This window comes from Tachypleus tridentatus, chromosome 1 (genome assembly GCF_004210375.1).
Source record: "Tachypleus tridentatus isolate NWPU-2018 chromosome 1, ASM421037v1, whole genome shotgun sequence".
NCBI classification, from domain to species: domain Eukaryota; kingdom Metazoa; phylum Arthropoda; class Merostomata; order Xiphosura; family Limulidae; genus Tachypleus; species Tachypleus tridentatus.
The window spans coordinates 45,061,297-45,076,825 of record NC_134825.1 but is presented as its reverse complement, the minus strand read 5'-3'; the positions used below and the strand labels follow the sequence as shown (position 1 = coordinate 45,076,825).

The 15,529-nt window shown below is 34.8% G+C and overlaps 1 pseudogene across 1 annotated transcript in view; it reads right to left on the bottom strand.

Annotated features, from left to right (window-relative positions):
• Positions 1 to 14,279, bottom strand: part of LOC143247312 (spondin-1-like) — a 76,860-nt pseudogene extending 62,581 nt beyond the window's left edge. The window contains exon 1 of the transcript XR_013026506.1: positions 13,925 to 14,279. The product of XR_013026506.1 is annotated as a spondin-1-like (transcript). The remainder of the gene's footprint in view (positions 1 to 13,924) is intronic.
• Between the last annotated feature and the right edge of the window lie 1,250 nt (positions 14,280 to 15,529).

The window sequence follows — 15,529 nt, the reverse complement described above, 5'->3', positions numbered from 1 at the left end:
AGAAAATTTAGGGAAAAATAAGTATAAAGTTTTTAAGTCTGTCATAGGGCAGTATTATGGTCAGAACTTCCCTTTGGAAGATACATGAAGTATGAATTGGAAAGTGTTCAACCAGAAGGATAATTTTTTTATGGAAGAATAACATTATCATGTACTAAGTTCAAACAAAATGTCGTTACGATAAAACATATGGTGATGGTGGGTTTAGTTCGTTGAGTACATAAGTGTAGAAGAATAATCGGGAATATGGAGATCCTTAGTGTGACTATATAATATAATATGAAAGGCAAATAGAAATGCAGCTACAAAGCCTGTAGTAGTTAATAATGTAATGAGTTAGTAGAAATCCAAACTCTCTGTCCTTATGTAGAGAAACGAAAGAGTATTCAAACTATAGGAGGATCCGGTAAGACAGAGGAGGAGTTGAAAACATGAATGGATTTTGTGCCAGAGTAGAGGCATTCCACTTGAGGTGTTTATCAAAAATTACAACCGAATATTTGACCATACTAGCTATTTCGATGTTAATTTTAACTATGGTAACGTTATATAGAAGTAGTCGCAACAAGGACAGTATGTATAATGTTTGAGACCAAAGGAACGACTCGTGATTTGGCGGCATTAAGAGTAAGGTACTAGTAAATACATCAAGTAAAAATTTTGTTGTCAGCAATCGGAAGAACTTTGTTAGGTGTAATGATGGTTAAACAAGTAGCCATCAAAGAAGTATCGTGAGCATATTGATTTAACAGGAAAACAAAAATGAAACACTACATAAAGAATACTGATTGCATAACAACCATCAAGTAATAAGTAAATCAGACATCTGATGATGTAATATGGTGTATTATAGTTTATAGATCAAACACTGGTGCCACACCGAGTCAAAAGCTCTTTCAAAACCAAATCATACGGATAACCTGGTTGTATTAATATGGTTGGAAAGACTTGCAAACAATAAGAGAGGTTAGTCTAATGCAAAGAGAAATGTAGGTAGAGGCAAGCTTGAGTACTCAGCAGATGAGGACACTCGGAGATGAAAACATGTAGGTGAGAATAGTATTTGTTCAGGGGTCTTATTGGAAAGGCTAGAAACGCTGTTGGACAGTATCGCCTAAAATAGCATTAGGTGGCTTTTTAAACTTCAAACAGAGAAGAATGTAAGAATTATTTCAGGATATAAGCTTGGCTGGAGGAGAAAAATGCAGAACGTCGACAGGAAGAAAAGAAACTTCATAGGGAAATGTGGTAGATGGCTGTATGTAATACCCTCAAGATTTGTGGCTGTGTTTTCAGTAATTCATCAAAATAAGTAATATATCCCAGACAGTGATGGAATCTTTACAGTTCATTTATCGTATAAATGTGCTATCAGGGAAAGCTCTGTAAGTAAGGGGGAGAATAGAAGAGTTTACGCTCCTGAAAGGTTAACGATTAGGTATCTGAAATACGTGTTCATAATAAGAGGCAAAAATAGTAGCTGATTCCAAGTAAGATACAAGTATTAAATATGAAGGTGAATTCGTCTGATTTGTGAGTAATTTGAAAAAACTAAAACTGAAAGGAAGTAATAGAATAGTAAAGCTAAGTACAGACCTGATGCCACCTACAACGTGTTACTGGCAAAAATAAAATTTCGGGCTGTGCGTTGTAAGCTCATATAACGTAAGAGGAGAAAAAGGTTATGAAAGTGGTGATTACTCTGGAAAACTTACGATTAGAGGCGAAGAAGGCTCAATGTATTCTGTTTTGTGAGGCGTAAAACAGGTGGTTGGGATATGGGAGAACCCACCTGAGAAAATAGACTGCTCAAAGATATGTGCAAAGGAATTTACATCTTCAGAAAAAAATAGATGTTTGACAAATAAGAGAGAGTACTGAAGCAGTGTGGCGAAAAAAATATTATATTGAAATCTAAAGGTTTCTGGCTTTTTGAGGCAATACGAAGAAGAGACTGCAGATTTTATTTTTGTATATACATTCGTTTTAATTCTCCTTTTGAGAATCAAATCAGAATTGTGTAAAATAACACTTCAGATTTATCTTCCTTAGCCAAAGAAATATTTCAAACATGAATGAATCGCTTTAGTCTCAGATGGATTGATAGATAACAACTAAATTGTGTCTTTGTAGAAGGCTTTAATGACTAAAATATGTAATAGGACGTATATAAAAATGTTCAGACAAATAAAAGAAACTAACTCAATCCACTTTTTTAAATCATTAATCAAATGAACCCTTATGAAAATGGATATGCCTGGGGCACATTAGGTATATAATGCTTTATTACCTTGAAAAAGGCAATAGTGTAGCAGACACTACACGAAACATTCAAAGAATTTATGGTTCTGAGTCGTTCAATGAAAGAAAATGTCGAAGGTGCCTTTAGAAGTTCAGATCAGGTGACTACCGCTTAAGTGATGCGCCACGTTCAGGTCGTCCTATTGAGTTTAATGATGACTTGCTGCTGGCTGCTCTTGATGAAAATTGTGCTGTAACAGTTGAAGAATTTGCACAGAAGCTTAATTCAACCTATTCAACAGTTCACCGTCATCTGCAACAGCTTGAAAAGGTGTCAAAACTTGGAAAATGGGTCCCCTGTGATTTGACAGAAGCCAACCTTAGAGCAAGAGTGGACATTTGCACTTCTCTGCACTCTCTTGAACGTAACTCGCCAAATTAGTGACTGGAGATGAAAAATGGATATATTATAAAAATGTTAAGTGGTGCAGACAATGGCTCAGTGCAGGTAAACTGGCTAAAGCACAGCCCAACATGGACCTCCACCCTAGAAAAGTATTCTTAAGCGTTTGGTGGGATACTGTTGGTGTGATACACTTTGAGTTGCTGCCACTCAATGTAACGATTATACCAGATTTCTACTGTCAGCAGCTAGAGCGCTTGAACGTTACACTGAAATAAAATAGGCCTGCTTTGATCAATCGTAAATGTGTTGTGTTACATCAGTATAATGCACGGATCCTTACAGCAAGGAACGCATCCACAAAGATTGAAGAGGTAGACTGGAAAAAACGTCCACATCTTCCTTATTCTCTAGACCATGCCTCATCTGATTATCATATATTCCAAAGTTTGCAGAACTATCTTGATGGAAAAGAGCTTGCAACACATGAAAATGTCAAACTACACTCTCTACATTCTTTTCCTCCAAGCCCCAAGAATTTTATAAAAGTGGCATTCAGATGCTTGTGAATCGTTGGGAGGAAGTAATAAATAATAATGGAACATACATTATTGATTAAATAACATTAAAAGCGTTTGAAATTCTTTCCCCCTTTTTTTATATAAAATCGGACATTACTTAATAGATGACCTGATATCTGCTGATGAGGCACTTCGCTCAATACCAAAACTCATCAGGTTGACTGGGGTACAAAGAAATAGTAGTGTAAAGTACTTTTTGTGAACAAAGACTGTTGTAAAATGAATCATATTAAACAAGTAAATTCGAATTATTAACAATTTTATTTAAGTCATTTACAAAGCAGATTTTTTGACAAGAATTAATTGCACAACAGTAATTTCTTTAAAGTTGAATACCGATGATTTTACAAACACATGATGGAAAGCGAAGGAGAATAAGTTACAGCAAGTAAACTACACTACACATCTCATATATAGTTCTTACGAGGCCTTTTGCCAAATACTCAGATTCATTTGGCTGGCTTAGATATGATGGACTTAGTAGTGGTTCAGGTGCTATATATCAATGTTTATGAACAATGACAATTATGGTGTAAGCCAGGTTAAACAAGTGAATTGTAATTACTATCAGTTTTATTTCAGTCATTTAAAAATCAGATATTTTACGGTAAAAACTGCTAACACAACATTTAACTTGCTAAATCATTATGGAGTTTAATTTATCTCTATAATATTAAAATACTTGCTTGTCATAGGAAATGGTACTGATAGGAAAAGATAATATTTTTCGACGTAATGCGAAGTTTTTGAAAAACAACCACAGTATATTACAGGAAACACAAATCACCTACTTGGGTTTAAAGTTGTATTATAAATTTCTCTTGCCTACTTACTTGAGTTTGAAATCATAATAAACTAGCACGGGTCAATTAAAAACATTCAATAGTACTTTTTTCTAAAAATAATGATGAATAAAAATATAACTTGCAGTCAACCCATTGAATAAGAGTGTGTATGCAGTATGATTGTCTGGAGGGTCATTTAAAAACCGTCTTTTGTCATTGCATGTTTTATTTGAATAAAAAATTGGATTATTATTGTTTATAATCAAAGGAGACTGACCGCAATGCACTGTTGACAAAAATGTTTGGGTTTCGATGCAATGGATGTATCCAGCACAATAGAGCACTCAGGTTCGAAAAGTTGTCGCTGGATTTTTTTCTACTAGATGTCACTGTTTCTTTTCATTTCACTGAGCACAAGAAAAGACCGTTCCCGAAGTGAATGTTGTTTTACATTTCCATTAGAAGTATGGAAGGAGAGATATTTAATTGAAATCAATTTTTTTCGGAATGCACCGATAAGATCATGTATTTGTATATATATGTATGTATGTATGTATGTATAATACTGGTATGAAGAAAAATAAATAAATAAACAACAAAAATATATACTCCAACACGTTCTTCTCCTTATGGGTTTTTTTTCGTTCATGCCCATATCTTCAAAATACTTCGTTCAGTCAATTGAACGGAATAGTTCCGTAAAATTCCTTCACAGAAACACTTTATTGTTACTGAGTTTCTTCTCAAGTTCACTCTTCAGCACATATGAAGACTGACGGACCGATGTTGATATCGACATGAAATTTTAGGAATTGCTAAAAAGCAAATAATTTTTCTGTAATGTACTAGAAAGAAAAGAACTTGATATATATATACGATTAACCGTTCAGTAGACATAGAGCATGACAGACGTACGTTTGGATATCATAGATAGATAGATATTGCAAAGTTGGTTGAATAGGTTTAGACTTAAAGTATTCCTGGAATCCCTGTTCTGAACCTTTATATATTTAAATAGCATATTTTAGTCATTAAAACAAAATTGCCACCCCAGTGGCACAGTGGTATGCCTATGGACTTACACACTAAAAACCGGGTTTCGATACTCGTGGTGGGCAGAGCACAGATAACCCATTGTGCAGCTTTGTGCTTAATTCAAAACAAAAATGAAGTCACCGAGCAATGATAGTGAACCTTCGCTACGAAATACACTTTAATTATCATAAAACTTTGGCTAGTTAGTGTTGGTAGAAAGATCCATATCGATTCACAAAATAAAGTCATTAAGAGAAAACAAAACAAACTCAAAAATACAGTCAATGTCCGTCACACTCAAAATCTTTTCAGCATAAATATTTATAAAAATGTATAAGCCAACTTATAAATGCTTAAAATATATGAACGTGTTTTCAAGTACAATACCACTGCCCTGCCAAGAGTATTTGGATATTAAGTACTTGTGGTTCTGATGATCACTGTCGTCATACAGTATAGCAGGTGTGGTACTGCCCTTGGTCTGCATAATTTCTGTTATTCTGAAAGATGTGTACGCCTTTATGTTCTTATGGGTATCTAGTTTTATTTTCCTCCTTTGTCTTTATAAACGTTTAGCTATATGAGTCTAAATTGGCCAAAAGGTTCGTTATATGGTTAAGGGTTCGTCAGAATATTTCTCAATATTGATATTGTTTCTTTTAAATAAGGCCTGCTAGTAAAATGACCACGACTAGAATATATTTATTGGATATTTCTTGCTAGCTATATGTTAATTAGGATGTGGTACCACATATCTGCGACACAACTTCAGTACGTATAACCGCATCTGTTTTCTGATTCAAAAATACCTGAATCCAATCGGATTTTTTTTTCTGTTATTTTTCGGAGCTTAATATCCGAGTTCTAATGTATAATTATTTTTCTTATCCCTTAATAATGTTAAACTGACTTTCTTTAGTCTACAAAACTATACTTGTCTTCAAAAGCACCAACATTCCTAGAGAGAACTCTGCACAGACCCCACAGGTGTTAGCCATACACGTATGGCCACACTGTTTGCTGTACATTTATTTAAAGTTGTTTTGTTTTCTTTCACAACCGCAACAAGGAAACGTTTATCATGCTCTGGTAGTGCTTTTGGCTTACATAAAGAGGCTTTATGTTGAAATATCAAGTTGGCGTGACAAAGAATTACAGCTGTTTCGCCTATTGATATTTCCCAACCTGTAATCTGTCTTCTCTTATACACACGTAGCTCGTGACATTTTAACTTTTCACATGTTTCACCTTACTGATTTATCTATATGCTGTAACATTTTGCTCATCCTTCTTCATTTTCTGTGATGAGCATGCTGTGTAGACTTTGTCTTAAGTTAATTTTTTTTGCAAAAGTTTGTTTGTTTGTTTGTAGTTAGGTGTTAAACTTCACAATGGGCTAGCTGTGCTGTGCCAACCATGAGTAGCAAAACCCGATTTTTAGCGCTATACTTATAAACATTAAAAACGTTTGTTAAAATTTGTACAGATTAGAAACTAGACAGCATTTATGAGATAAATGCATTAAATAAATCCAAACATAATGTATTTATCCCACCAAGTGGAGTGTAATCGTTCAATACAAATATGAAAATAATTATGCAATTGCATGCATCTGTAGTATTTCGTAATATACGGTATTTCCAAGGGTGTTGACATTTAGATTATATACAAACAGCCCTTGAAATTTTCAAAACTTTTATGACAAACCATTACAAACCATACATATGTGGAGTTCAGTTCTGCAAATTCAAATCAGTGAGAAATGCATATTTTTGGTAATGTAATCAACTAAATTGCAGCGTACTTGTTTAACACTTGGTTTTTAAGTTAAAACTACAGGTTCTACATGTGTATAACTTAATGCAGATCATGTGCGGACTACGCCTCTTCTGTTTAACGATGCACTAATAGTAACACAATAATAATTTAACCGTTATAAATAGTTTAACATTAGGTACTACTAGAACTAAATTATAACAATTTATTAAAGAAATCGAAAATCGAATGTATAATGATTGAGTTGTAAAAATTCGTACATTAGATAACTTAATACTGTTTCTAACTGTAAATATTATTTCAAGATCTTTCAGTTTGAGAGCAAAATACATGTGTTTGTAGTCGTGGTCTTCTTGGTTTGGTTTGTTTTGAATTTCGGGCAAAGCTACTCGAGGGCTATCTGCGCAAGCCGTCCCTAATTTAGCAGTGTAAGACTAGAGGGAAGGCAGCTAGTCATCACCACCCACCGACAATTCTTGGACTACTCTTTTACCAAAGAATAATGGGATTGACTATCACATTTATAATGCCCCCACGGCTTAAAGGGCGAGCATGTTTGGTGCGACCCTCAGATTACGAGTCGAACGCCTTAACCCACCTGGCCATGCCGAGCCCGTAGTCTCCTTAAACTCCTTAAAATATGGATGGTTCATGCGCATCATGTATATTTTTTACATTACATAGCATGAATGTCGTCGACTATGTCACTTTAAATGTGTTAAACAAAAAGACTGACTATAATTATTCTAATGTGAGAAGCTGGAGATCAGTCTATATTTTTATTCGGCAAGTAGGTCATTAAAAACTTCTATAAAACTAAAAAGAGGGTGCCTCTTTTTTTTGCACAATTTAACGATAGTAGCGTAACTAACATTTTGTTACTTCCAAACAAAGAATGGTAGAGAAACAATAATGTATATACAAATATGCATACTGACGAAATACAAATGTTTAAACCTTGACTTTACAGGAAATCACTCTACTGCCGGGTTTAGTATGACTGTGTTGTTTATAATAATATATACGATTCGTGTTGTTGTGCATTTCTATAAATACATAATTATTAAACTTTGAACAGAAAATGTATGTGATCCTATCTAACCAGATCACAAATCTGAAAAGTTTGCTTTTATAGCAAAACTTTTGCACACTGATTTATATTCGAATACATTGTGGGTCATCCTTAGTGAAGAAGTATATCACAAAGTAATATAATTGTACCACTAAAGATGAGGGATATATCTTCCTAAAGTGCTCGAGTAGTAATTGGGTTTCGTTTCTGTAATACTTCTAATTCCTGCTACTACGTGATGTCCTTCTGAGACAATAATGTGCGTTTCTGGTTTCCCTTCTTTGTTTTGTTATAACAGGGAATTTTATTTCACATACTTTATATTAAAATGCATATGGTTAGGAAAGTTATATTACACATAACTTGTTGCAGTTTTATAGTGTAAAGCTACACAGTAGGCTATCTACATGCTGTCCACTGCAGGGAAATTGAACCTCAAATGTTTGTATTGTAAGTCCAGAAAACTATCACTCACCAAATGGGGGACTACATATAATTTACTTTAGCATTGACCGTCAAAAAGAGTTTGAACTAAAATCGATGGTGGAAAGGCAGGATGAGCTAAATTGAGCAAGTAACTGAATGTAACCACGTTGTTCAAAACTTCTCAACCAACAACATAACTGAAGAAAACTATGTATGTTACATCTGATGCACTTTTGAAATATCAGTAGGAGCTGACATTTTATAGCTTGGATCCAAAGAATTGCTTTGAAACAGCGAAACAACTGGCGTTCTGATTATATTCCTTTTCTTGTGAATTTTTTCTTTGAAAAAAGTGGTATTTCAGCATTGTGTTAGAGAATAGACATTATCAAATATAACACTTTCGGAATTATTTTATTTTATAAAGAAATTCCTTGAATATCGACGTCATTAATTCTGTTATATAAGCGATAAAAAAATTACTCGTGACATTTTTTGAATTCTCAAAATTCTTATATGCTTTTTCCACGTGCCTACTGCATTCCTTGCTCGTGTTCAAATTACATGTACTATGTGGGTTTGTTAAAATATAGAGCAGGTAAAAACTCCTATAGGTCTGGAAGTTTAAACCTCTCCACAAGTCTCATTAAATCTGCTCCGCACGAGTTAATTTGAGAATGAAATCATAAATGTTCTTCTCATATTCCTGAGTGTTACTTTCCAAATACATCAAAGAAAATGTTTTATACGAGAAGCGAGACCATTAGGATGCAAAGACAGTACATTTTGGAAACTTGCATGCTTGAAGTATCAACGTTGCGTACCAGTTCAATAAAACACAATGAAAGTAACAGACTTTTCATATCGTCGCATTCTTCTGTTTTCTACAGTAATAAATCTCCTCAGGTGCTTCGTATATGATTCTTCTTTGTAATTGCCAACACGTTCATCTGTTGACAACACGCCTTTATTGACTATCGTTATTTTCCATTGATCATTATAATAGGCCTTTAATCTTAAATTGTGTAATATATAAGCGAATGTACTAATTTTTTTAAACTCACCAAACGTGCCTATTTATATCTTAAGAAGCCTGACATGGTCGGTGGTTAGGGCACTCGACTCGTAACTGCAAGTGACGGGTTCGAATTCCCGTCCCACCAAACAAGTTTGTCCTTTCAGCCGTGGGAGCGTTATAATGTTGCAGTCAGTCCTACTAATACTTGGTAAAAGAGTAGCCCAAAAGCTTGCAGTGGTGGTGGTGACTAGCTACCCTCGCTCTAGTCTTTCACTATTAAATAACGGACGGCTAGCGCAGATAGCCCTCGTGTAACTTTGCGCGAACTTCCAAAAAAGTCCAATTCAATCTGTCTTAAGATGTTCTATCGATAATCTAATTCCAATAATACTTATAAATCGCTATTGGCCAATTTACTAATGCATGACCATAATGAGCTTCCGCACTTAAGTATGAAAAGAAGCTTAATTTGTGCCGGATTTCTCTGAATCTGAGATCTGAAACCTGTTTTCGATTTGTTTGTTTTATTTTATCTAAACGTGGAAACGCTATACTTGTATTCTGAACTGAGTAGTCATTTACACTCGCATCTCCAACTTTATCCCAAGTAGTAACTTCAACAATATCTATTTGTTAAAATCCTTTCCCACACATCAACAGGATACCTTACACTGTGTAAAAGTAAAATTGGTGATGATGTGGAAAATGCATTTCTTATGTAAACATTGTAGTATACTGTTTATAATACAAAGTTCATAACTTTACTTAGCGTCACTCTCTCTATTCGTGTCACCTCAAAAAATTAAGAACAACAATAGGTTGTTTTTTAAACTGTAATTCACATAATAGTAATACGTAGTTCTCTAGAAACAAAGGTAGGAATTACATTTGACAAACGAATAGAAAACGATAATATGTATTTTATTTAGCGACGTACATATACGTTGGATATTATGCATATCAATGTCATCATCAGAGACAATAAATTAATAAACTGGTTAAAGCTAAATTAACAAGTCAGATGGACAAGATACAATAAACAACCATCTTTTTTACTTCAATGATGCTTAGAGATCCTTAATAACACTTTGAAGTAAACATTATGAAGCACTTTTTGTTAGCTCTATAATAAGCATTAGGGTACATAAGCCAAACAAAAAATTCATTGTTTATCAATAAAATCTGTATTAAAGTTTTCTAAACCAAGTCTTTTATTACCCTTGTGTCCGGTTTTATTTATTTACGTTTTAGTTTATATGTTTATATTCTTATTTCTATGGTAAAGCTACTGAGACTTTAGTTTGTATTTGTATTTTAATTGTAAAGATACTAAGAGTATCTGCAACCTTTCCGAGTTTTGAATTACTAACCAGAGGGGACAGTCAGTCAGCAGCACCCAACTACCCATCACTCACGCTAAAGAACTGACCCTTCACTTTTAAAACGGACTCGCAACTTAAAATGCAGTAAATATTTTATAATATTTATCGGATTTGAAGACAGTTTGCAAGCTGCGGAATAAGTACCACAGGACCAATCCGCGCCCCTTCAGGTTTAACGTTACGAGATATAAAGACTTTTGATAAATAAAAAGAAGTACAGCAGAAAGTGGAGTAAAACACCACTTTTTAATAAAAAAGTAAAGATTTTAAAATAAACTCTATTTTTATTATTATGGACACACTTTGTGGTTTATAAATGTAGATAGCCTTACATATATATTCATTTTTCTCTCTCTACATATAAATATATATTCTTGGGATGGGGGTTGACGTTGTACCTTTAAGGTGGGATAAAACAGACACTTAAGACGAAATAAAATGGCTGCCATATAACTTAGAGCAGCTGCAATTTGAAGTAAATCCCTCCCTTTAGCAGTTTTATATAAGTCTTCGTTTAAATGCTCATGAAAAGGATCGGGGAGCCTTGCTTAATGAGCAGCTCATACATTATCGCAGGAAAGGGAGTTTTGGCTGAGCATTAACTAATACAGTGACGGCAGTCTTTCAATAATGTGCGAAATTCAACTGGGTTTCTTTCAACTGGCATGTGAAACTTCCTCATTGTTTGAAATCAACAAAAGTGGATCTCCTTGAAATATCTAATTTGTACCATAAAAATGCACTGGGCTTACCCTTAGACGAAAGCTGTTCAAAGTCAAATACTGAAGTCGAATTTGATCAGCTACATTCGCGACTATCCGCTATAGTGTTTGTGATTGGGAAATTGCGATCACATAAACAGTATTTAAACCTAATTCACTCGATATAGGTTTTGTGTTTTGTTTGTTTCTATTAAAGTACAAAACTACACAACGAGCTACCTGTGCTCTGCCAACCACGGATATCGAAACCCTATTTGTAGTGTTGTGATTCGTCAAAACGTCAAAAATGACGTAAAGAGGTCGACATTTTACGGAAGGCGACCGTCTGACTTCACTATCCCTCACTAATGGCGCGGCTTTGCATGGTCAGGTGGGTAAAAGAGTTCGACTCGTAATCTCAGGGTCGCGGGTTCGAATCCCGGTCGCACCAAACATGCTTGCCCATTCAACCGCGGGGGCGTTACAATATGAAGGTCAGTCCCACTATTCGTTAGCAAAAGAGTAGCCCAATAATTGGCGATGGGTGGTGATGACTAACTGCCTTCCCTCTGTCATACACTGCAAAATTAGGGACGGCTAGAGCAAATCGCCCTCGTGACACTTTGCGCGAAATTAAAAAAAAAAAAACAAACCAAACTCACTAACAGCCCGGCATAGCCAGGTGGTTAAGGCGTTCGACTCGTAATCCGAGGGTCGCGTGTTCAAATCCCTATCACACCAAACATGCTCGCCCTTTCAGCCGTGGGGGGCGTTATAATGTGACGGTCAATACCACTATTCGTTGGTAAAAGAGTAGCCCAACAGTTGTCTGTGGGTCGTGATTACTAGCTCCATTCCCTCTAGTCTTACACTGTTAAATTACGGACGGCTAGCGCAGATAGCCCTCGAGTAGCTTTGAACGAAATTCAACCCGAACCCTCACTAATAAGAGTAAAACATGGAATAACTTCTCCATAAAAACTTGAAATCTATCAAAATTAACTTCGAATTGAAAGAAACAGATACACAGTTAAGTAAGTTTATTTAAATTCCATCGTCGTAATAATTAAAAAAGCAAGTCTCCATCCCACCTATACTCCATGGAAGAAGAGACTTCCAAAGTGTTTTGTTGTTTTTCTAATGTTTGATGATATAAACTAATGCTCTATACTTACTACAATAGGAATGTAATGTTAACAAAATAAAAACAAATAAAATTAGTTTACACTTGCTACAGTAGAATTGTAATGCTAATAAATTTAAAGATAAATATAAAGATTCTTAGCAATCTACGAAACAAGTGATACCTTAAACCGTTTTTTGAAGTAAACTTACTGGTGGCCCACTGGAGAAAGTAACAACCGCCATATTAAAATTACTTTCAGCCTATGTTTCATAGTGTATAGATGTTATTAGTTTAGTTGTGAAATAACAATGCATTTGTTCACGATATCTTTTAAACTGAAATTATTAGAAAATTCTAAAAACATTCTTACGGGGCCCGGCATGGCCAGGTGAGTTAAGGCGTTTGACTCGTAATTCGAAGGTCGCGGGGTTGAATCGCCGTCGCACCAAATATGCTTGCCCTTTCAGCCGTGGGGGCGTTATAATGTGACGGTCAATCCTACTATTCGTTGGTAAAAGAGTAGCCCAAGAGTTGGCGGTGGGTAGTGATGACTAGCTGCCGTCCCTCTAGTCTTACACTGCTAAATTAGGGATAGCTAGCGCAGATAGCTCTTGAGTAGCTTTGCGTGAAATTCAAAAAACAAACAAACGTTCTTACGTAACAAACAACCTCTACAAAATACAGAAGTAAGAACTTAGCCGAACTGTGGTGGTTGTTTTCAATTTTAAAATAACTACCAAATATTTGATAACCTTCCTTTATTTTTCCCTTCCTCGATTTTCAATTAAGTTAAAAGATAAAATTTTCGAACGTCACAATTATGTTTGATATGGAAATAAGTTGTGTTTCAATGTTAATGTTGACTTTGGACAGTAATGTCCCTGTTGTTTCATTTCTTTTTTTTAACCTTGCAATTTGGCTACAAAAGCACGCAATATTTACATTTCGTGACCAAAAGGGGGTACGGATATAAAAAACAATTACGTTCACGCCATTCAATAGTATCTAGTAAAATAAATATTTCATTCTTCAGTGTAATAACTTAACATTAACTTTTACAAATAATTCAAAGACAATCAGAAAAATATTAAATTTTAACAATATGCTCACTTTTTAAAAGCTTAACCACACCAGTAGTCATAGAATAAAAAAACTGATATTTGGTGCATAGACCTAACACTCAAAACCTATTTCACTATTTTGTATTTGAATATTTTTTCGGAATAAACTTGCCATTGTTCGATGATATTTAAATATTTCTATTCTATAAGTAAAGTATTTATCAGATATAGAACTGTACTCATATGTACATATTCGTGTTAGAAAATTATCTGATGAAAAATATTTTACAATTCGCGAAATTGTATGATTCACTTACTTGTGTAAACTTCTCCTGGAACATACTTCTGGGGCTCACCTGATACTTTTATTTGGAATCCGTTGTCTCCGGGTGTTTTTGGTTTATTATATCCGGGAGGTTCTCGATTACATTTCCTTTGGTAATGCTCAGAAAATGGTACTGAAGGTTGCAGTTCTGACTGAATGTTTTGTACTCTTATTCCCTGTGTCCCCACAGAATGAACAATGTTAATAGTAATAGCAGCTATGGCTAACCAAAAGTGTGTCATAGCTGTATAGAATACGGTATACCTGTATAGCGAGTTCTCACGTTTTTAAAGCAACAATGTCTCTTATTAAAGGTTCTACTCTTCTGACACCACCGTCGCGCATTGACGTCTGTCGGAAGTCTTCCGAAAAACGTGAAACATTATATTTACTAAATCCGCGGGAGTCTATGCGCAAGCGTATATCATCCTTCTATCAATTTCTAATTGGCAATTCCAGTTATTATAAAATCACGTTGCCATTGGTTGCAAGCTTTTTGTTGACATTTTTCAAAACGCTGAGGAACTTGGAATATTGGTAAAACGATATAAACGCCTTAGTTTTCCACATTTTTAAAGATATAAAGTCAGTTAATGAAGGTTCAGTGTTAAGTCACGCCTTACGTTACAGTAAAACAACAAAAAATGTAAGCAATGACATATCATAAAAATATTTAAATATCAACTACAAGAACTGAAAGAGACATGAGAATAATAAAGCAATAGCTGTTAAAATAATTTTCAAAATTACAGAGTTTAACTTAGTTAAACCAACCTTTTTTCTTTCGACAAACTAAGATGCTATTATTTTCGACATAAGTGCATCCTTTTGTCCCTCTGTTACTTTTTGTGAAATTAATTTCTCCAACCATTCCATTAAAGATGGTATGAGATACGGCACGGCCGGGTAGTTAAGGCACTCGACTCGTAATCTTAAGATCATAGGTTCGAATCCCCGTCACCCCTAACATGTCCCGCCCCTTCAGCCGTAGGGGCGTTATAATATGATAGTCAATCCCACTATTCGTTGGTAAAAGAGTAGCTCAAGAGTTAGTGGTGGGTGGTAATTACTAGCTGCCTTCCCTCTAGTCTTACATTGCTAAATTAGGGATGGCTAACGCAGATAGTCCTCGTGTAGCTTTGCGCGAAATTCAAAAACAAAGAAACAAACGAAGATGGTATGATATGAAATTTATTTAGCTAACCCATAAAAAATAAGAAGGGAGGAGGTAATAAGTAAACTACTGTATAATATTTGTTGTAAAGAAATAACAGAAGTTCTGTATTTTACATTTAATATTGACATAGTATATGCTATTTAGGAAATAATATTGTAGCGTCTGCCACTTTTCGAAACAAACTCCTCGAACACTTTTCGAATTGTGAAGATAAAATTCTGGATCGGTTATCTAAAAATCCAGGAGATTGGGGCTGAAGCTTGGTAGCCATATTTTGGTTACATCCATATGTGGATAATGTACTTACGTATATGTATGCAACTAGTTATGTGTGTGTATATATACATATATGATACTGTAAATTCGAAAAGTTAATATCTAGATACAAGTTCGTAAAGAAAACAAGTTTGTCTTTCATAA